The sequence below is a fragment of the Jatropha curcas genome, chromosome 7 (genome assembly GCF_041381405.1).
Source record: "Jatropha curcas cultivar XTBG-Jc1 chromosome 7, XTBG_Jcur_1.0, whole genome shotgun sequence".
Classification (NCBI taxonomy): Eukaryota; Viridiplantae; Streptophyta; class Magnoliopsida; order Malpighiales; family Euphorbiaceae; genus Jatropha; species Jatropha curcas.
This window is the reverse complement of record NC_143157.1, coordinates 11912979-11919971: the sequence shown is the minus strand read 5'-3', so window position 1 is coordinate 11919971 and position 6993 is coordinate 11912979.

Sequence of the window (6993 nt, the reverse complement as noted above, 5' to 3'; positions counted from 1 at the left end):
ATTTTATTCCTGGGTTCGGTTCGATTTAGTTTAATTATTTAGTTAGGTTAGAAAATATTTCCTCCATTCACTCAATAATCATAAAAATTGTAATAGTAATGATATTTGATTTTTGAATAATTAATGTATATATATTCATAATAGATTAATCGCTGGTGTTTCATCTTATTTCTTGACAATTTTAAATGTTCTCAAATCGAAAATTTCTAAATACTCTTTTGGGCTTGGGCCCAATTCGAAAATTTGGGCTCAAATTGAGACTATATTACATTTGTAGCCCAGGCGACCAAAAATGTGCGATTTTTGATTTAATAAAAATGCAAAAGTTTCGAAAATAAAAATTCGGAGTATTACAACTAACCACTAAAAAAAACTTCAATAATCTTCATGGTCTTCATAGAATTTTGGATTTGTAGGAATTTACCTTCTTTAACAATTTCCATATTAAAAATCTGCATAAAATAATTTTAGCACATATAAGAATATTAAATTTATTTATTTTGCATAATCATCAAAATCTCAAGATAAAATTGACCCTTGAGTCAACAATCTCTGCCTTTTTGATGATAACAAAACTAATAAATTTATCAAACATAAAATCATGTGCTCTCCCTAAATTTATGCATGTCAACAAAATACAAGTTCTAAACATAACAGATTTATCATGAAGTAAGATTAGAACTTATATAAAATTCTCCCTAAATAAATATAATAACTGTGGGGATTAGACCAGAATACAGATTTAGAAACTGATATTTATAATTAAAACTGAGTTCTAAGGTCTAACAATCAGACAATAGATATTAGAATCAAAACTGAGTTCTAAGGTCTAACAATCAGAGCATATATATTAGAATTAAAACTTAGTGCTAAGGTCGAACAATCAGAGCATACAAAACATACTCTGTTCACATAGAAACGAAACATTAGAATAAAAATATCACAGATTAGAACATGATAAGTAAAGAAATTAAGTACTTAAATAAATATACTGTTGTGTTCTACTCCAAGTACTCAAGCATCAAGTGTAATGTGTTCTCTCCCTTTTGTCATCATAAAAGAGGGTTAGCAAATCAGAGCAAAATAAAAATAGAAACAAAAAATAAATAGAGCTAGAAAATTTTAAACAGAATGCAAAAAAACAAAACACAAATAGAAAACAGAGCAAATAATAAAAAAATTATTCACAAAACAAAATAAAAACACATAATTAGAACAAGTTGAGAAGGAGTCATTGGGGTTCTGATTCAGTTCTTCTCCTTTTAGAATTTCTGAGGTTCTGAGCAGGTGAGGTCTCAGTTGGATTCTCATATCTTTTAGAAAAGGATGCAGAGGAGGTTTTCTTCCATAAACTATATCCCTCCCAGCAATATGCTTAACTCTTTTAGGCTTCTCAAAAATAGGAATATAGGGCGTAGCCTTAACTTTAAGAGTAGCAAGTCTTCTATCATTGACATTCTTCACTTTTTCCATAGAAATGAGAGACTAAGTGTGTGCTACCATAGCCTTACCATGCTTGATGGCCTCATCAAGTTCCCTATTGTGCTCTTTAATGAGATCTTTTTCCAATTTGTTCAACATTGCCTCTCTACTCTTCTGTGCTGAAATGTATTCTGGAGTCTTCTTGGTTTCAGTTTCAAGCTCCTTTTCCTCTTCATCACTTATTGCTCATTTCTCAGTTTGAGCATCACTAGCATCTTTAACTACTACTTCTTCATCCTTTCTAATTGTCTCAGGTTCACTACTTCCAAGATCCACAAAATTCTTTTTATCTTGAGGCGCTTTAGTTTCAATCTCAGCTTCCTTTCCTTTCTCTTTTTCTTGTTCTTTTTTTAGTTCTATTTCTGATTCAGCCTCTTTCCCTTTTTCTTTTTCTATTTCTTCCCCTTTCTCTTTTTATGCTTCTTCTAATTTCCCTTTTTCTTTTTCTAATCTCCTGTTTTTCTTCTTACTCTCAGCCTCCTCTTTTTCTAAACTTAATTTCTTCTTACTCTCAACTCTTTCTTTTTCTAAAGCATCTTCTTTTTCTTTCTCTTCCTCGTCTTGTTCATCTTTCAATTTTAAGGAGTTACTATCTAATTTTGAAACATTGTGACACTCCTTGTTTTCTAAATTTACTCCTAGAAACTCAAAAATAGGAGTCAACAACTTACCATATGGCAGCTTTTTGGGATTGCTCTGCATCTTATCACAAATAGCATGACATAAATTAAAAGACTTCTTTTCAACTATGTGCCACATTATGCACAATTCAACCTGATTAACATAAGTGAGAGAGCTGCTGTTAGGATAGATATAGTGCACAACTAATTTGTACAACCACTTCATATTTTCATTAAGATTAGAGCATTCAATCACACTCTGTTTTTCTACAGACCCCTTTCTAGTAATTTTTCTTATAAACTCATTCTTTTGTACTCATCAACCCTAATGGTTTCCTTAATTTTAGTTACCCTAGACCCACTATTTGGAATTTTGTAAATGTCGCTCAGGTCCATGTAGGATAACACTCTAGTTTCCCCATCAATTTTCACATAGAACACTTCTAGACTAGTGACTTTACGAGAGCCATAGAATTCTTTCACCACACTCTCATAGCAAGGCTAATTCATAGATAAGAACTCCATCCACCCTTGAAATTCAAACAACTATCTAAAATTGAACTCTGGTTTCCCAAAGAACTTCCAATCAATCACATAAGAGTGCATAAGAGGATTTGGGGGAAGGACAGATTTACCTTTACCACGAGCAGCCGAAATCTTTTCTTTTGCTTTTTCTTTTCCTTTTGATTTCTCTGGTTTGCTTTTTGATTTTTCCTTTCCTGAACTCGATTCCATTACTGATTTCTTTAGTCTCGTCTCTTGCTTTTTGTACTTCTTAGTTAACTTCTTGAGAAGTTGTAATTCTTTATCAGTCATAGAATTAGAGAAGGAAGTGGAACTGGATTTAGTCATGTTTTGGATTTTGGAACAGACATGAATTAGGGTTTCGTTGTGAGAGAGAGATAGAGAAGAGCAAATAGTGTTTTGATAGAAGAAAGAGAAAGTAATTAAGAGATTTTTAATTGAACTAGTTTGCTGCTTTTTAATTAAAAATGTTAATGGGCTTGATTTTCCAATTATTCATCTCCAAACTTAGTCCTAGTATAATTCTCCACCAATTTCTTCTCAATTGCAAAAAAATAATTAATAATATAATTTTGTTCATCACCAAACTTAGTCCTAGTATAATTCTCCACCTATTTCTTCTCAATTGCAAAAAAATAATCAATAGTATAATTATGTTGAAAAAGCAAATCTCTAACTTACCTCTACTATGAAATCAAGCTCCTGCTCCCTTGCTCTCCTCTAAAATGGAGCAAAAAAAATACAGTCAAAAGAAAAGAGAATAATGGAAAGAAGAAAGAAAAACGAAAAAGAAAAAAAAAAGAACAAAGAAAACTTACCTACCTCACTGAGTAAAGAAGAAAGCAAACGCAGGAAAGAAGAGAAAAACAAAATAAGAAAGAAATAAGAAAATAAAAAATCAAGCAAAGAAAATACAAACGAAAAAAAAATGATAGAAAGAAGAAAAAAAATGAAAAAGAAAGAAAAAGAAGAAACGAAATTCACCTATCTCGCTGAGCAAAGAAGAAAGCAAACACAGGAAAGAAAAGAATAATGAAAAAGAAAGAAATAAGAAAATAAGAAAAATTTTAAAAAAGAAAAAAAGAAAACATGGCAAAATTGAAATAGTTGGTTGACATACAATCAATAAACCAGCTGTTAAATGAGTCAGCCACGCAATCAACCATCTGTTAAATGAGTCAGCCACGCAATCAACCAACTGTTAAATGAGCCAACCATGCATCGCACACACCAGAAAAACAAAGGAAAAAACACACAAAAATCACACCACCTAGCCTCTAACCCGCACCTCTCAGTCACAACCAGGCACGCTAACCAACCCGTCCACAAACCACTTTTGACAAAAGCGCTCCAACACAACTACATAAATTTGCCTGGTTTGAGGAGCACAAAAGTGAATAGTGGTGTGAACAATACTCATCCCCATCCTCTTTTAGTTTGTTATAATTACTAATCTTTTTTATGACGTATGTTGCACATTGACAAAGCTCGTTATATTTTTTTTATACTCTTTTAATTTTTTATCTATATAAATTAAAGCATAAGTTTTATTTAGATTAAAATAAATACAATTGGTTAATTTGTATTAGACTTTGTCGTATACGCTACTTGTAATGTTATTTCTTATGTACTTGATTCTATTTTTATATAATGAAGCAGTCTCAAAATAAAGTTCAACCCAATCCTTATACATAATCCTTCAGCCCCCAATTTATAAATACAGATTCTTAAAACCCTGATAGTTGCTCAAAAAGAAAATCAAGTTATCACTCAATGCGCAACCCTTGCCCTCAATCCCAAATCAATATCTATATACAGTTATAATGAAAGTAATAATATTTTTTTTTTACTGGGATGTAAAAGAAAAGAAATGAGAAGATGATCTGAATTAATAATGGTAATCATTTTGATTACAATGATAATATTACTTACCTAGTGCATTAGAGAAAGGAATATATGAACACACTGTAGACGCTCAATTTTTGCCCAAAAAGGATTCAGTGATGATAACCTTTTTGTAATAAAATGGATTTGAGATATCCGATGAATTTAATTCTCGGACTGATGATCCGAGCTTAAGAAATGCAACCCATCGGGCTATTTTCACGTTTTCAAGGTTCGCATCGAAACAGGACCCAGAAACGCGTCTCAAGTATGCCCGTGGCCCGTCCTGGTGTACTATCTCATTTTGCATGCCACCCAAGCTGATTTCATGAAAACAGGACCTAACCCATTTTTGGGGCCCACTAGTGGCACTTACCACCTAAGCTCTAAAAATGGGCAACATTCCCCATTTGCCTATAAATAGAGGCATGGAAAATGGGTTGGGGGGAGAAAATTTTGATTGCCTTAACAAAACTCTTGCAATTTTACTTCTCAAAACTCACTTAACCTAAATTTATAACAAGTTTTATAAATTAGGGTTAAGGGAGAATAGTTTTCTTCAAAGAATCTTAGTGAGTTTACAATCAATCTTTCTCAAAACACCAAACAAAACTCGAATTATTGGTTAAAGAACAAGGTTCTTGGGGTGTTTCATACCATTTTTGAGCTAATCTCAAGTTTTTCCTCAAAACAAGATAAACTGAGAGTCTAAATCCTTACTCTTCATCTTTTCCTTTTTATTTTGGTGTTAAATCACCATTCTTAAGTTTGGTTGTGAGGGAAACTTGTGATCAACCAAGAAAGAGGCTTTCTGGGTACTAGTGGTGCAAGCCACACACTGTGGCGCACGCCACTTCTTCTCAGATCCCTCTAAAAGCTTATTTTTGAGTATTCTAATCAGGGCAAGATTTGTGCGCCATCACGTGTGGCGCACGGACCTTGATTTCAAAAGCTAAATAACATAAAATCAATAATCATGCTTTGATTCCAATATTAAATCGAGTGAATCCTTAGTCATCCTTACTTAAAAAGCGCATAAAATTCATTTTTGATCCAGATGAACAGATAAAGAATGGAAATGGATAATGAAAGTGAATAACAATGAACAACAAATTCTTGAACTCAAATCCCATTTTAAACTAAATAACAATGCTTAATTACTTTGCTCTTCATTTTCCAAGTTCTTTAAATTCCAGCACTTTAAATTTCAGTCCTTTATTTTTATGCATTTTACTTTAATGTTCTTTAGTCTTTTATTAATCTAACCCTCTAACCTTAGCTTAGAACATCATAAACATTAAACATTCATCATTTTGTCATTTTGAATGATTGCGGTTGTTATTTTACTCTTGTAATTGAATATATTCTGTGGTTTATGTTAGATGACTGCCTCCTTATTTGCTTTCTACTTTAGTGTTTTATTATTGCAAGATGTAAGGGGATCTTAATGGATCTTAATTAATGCTCTTATGTAATAATTAGATTGGGTTTGGAAAATTTGGAGGGATGAGGGTAGGTTGTAATGATTAGGAAGGTTTGTAACTCTTTTCTCCTCCCTCCTTTTGTGGATGCTTTATATTTCATGCTTACCATGTTTGAGATAATATGCTTGTATAACATGTTTTACAAAAATGCATGAAAAGGTTTTTTTCATTTCAATTAGAGTTAATCGCATTATTAATTAAATTGTGAATCTTTAGACAACGAGGATGCCAATTTAACCAGGCGGGTATGAGTGCCTAACACCTTTCCATTATCGTACCTAACTCTCGGACCTTATCTTTGGTTTAAAACCAAATTAGTTGATTCTAAAAAATCGACTAATTCGAGAATTTTCCCTCATAAGGATGATGACTCCAAAATAAAACTCTTACCAAAATAAGAGAACTATTTTTCGAAGATAACGAATAAATTAATAAGGAAAATCAATTTCTAAATAAAATAAACTAAGCCCGTTCGATTCTATTCTTTCCAAATCTAACTTTCGGGAAAAATTACACATCCTATCATACACAAACTCTTGAAATCCAAAAAATGACCTAATACAAAAATATATAGTTTTAATTTTTTTCAATTTCATAAACACTATTTTCTTTCAAGTCAAACATATTTAGGATATAAAAGAAAAAATATTAAGAAAATTAAAAATGCTTAATCAGGAGGCCATTTATTTACTGCAAGAGAAGTATAAATCTCTTACTAAATTAAAGTGATAGTGGTTACAAATTAATTCAATAACGAAAAAGAAATAAAAATAACAAATTTTTATTAAGAATACAACTCTTTTAAGAACTCAACGTATAATAAAAATAAATTATATTAAAAGAATTACCAATTTGAATTTCAAAAATAACTTTGGAAATGCTATAACGTAATTAAATTTGATTTTGATGGACAAACAAAAATCAAGTCCATAATGAAAACTACAAAACAAATCATGTTAGGATCCAATATTAATCACTTAATGAGTTTATTCAAGTAT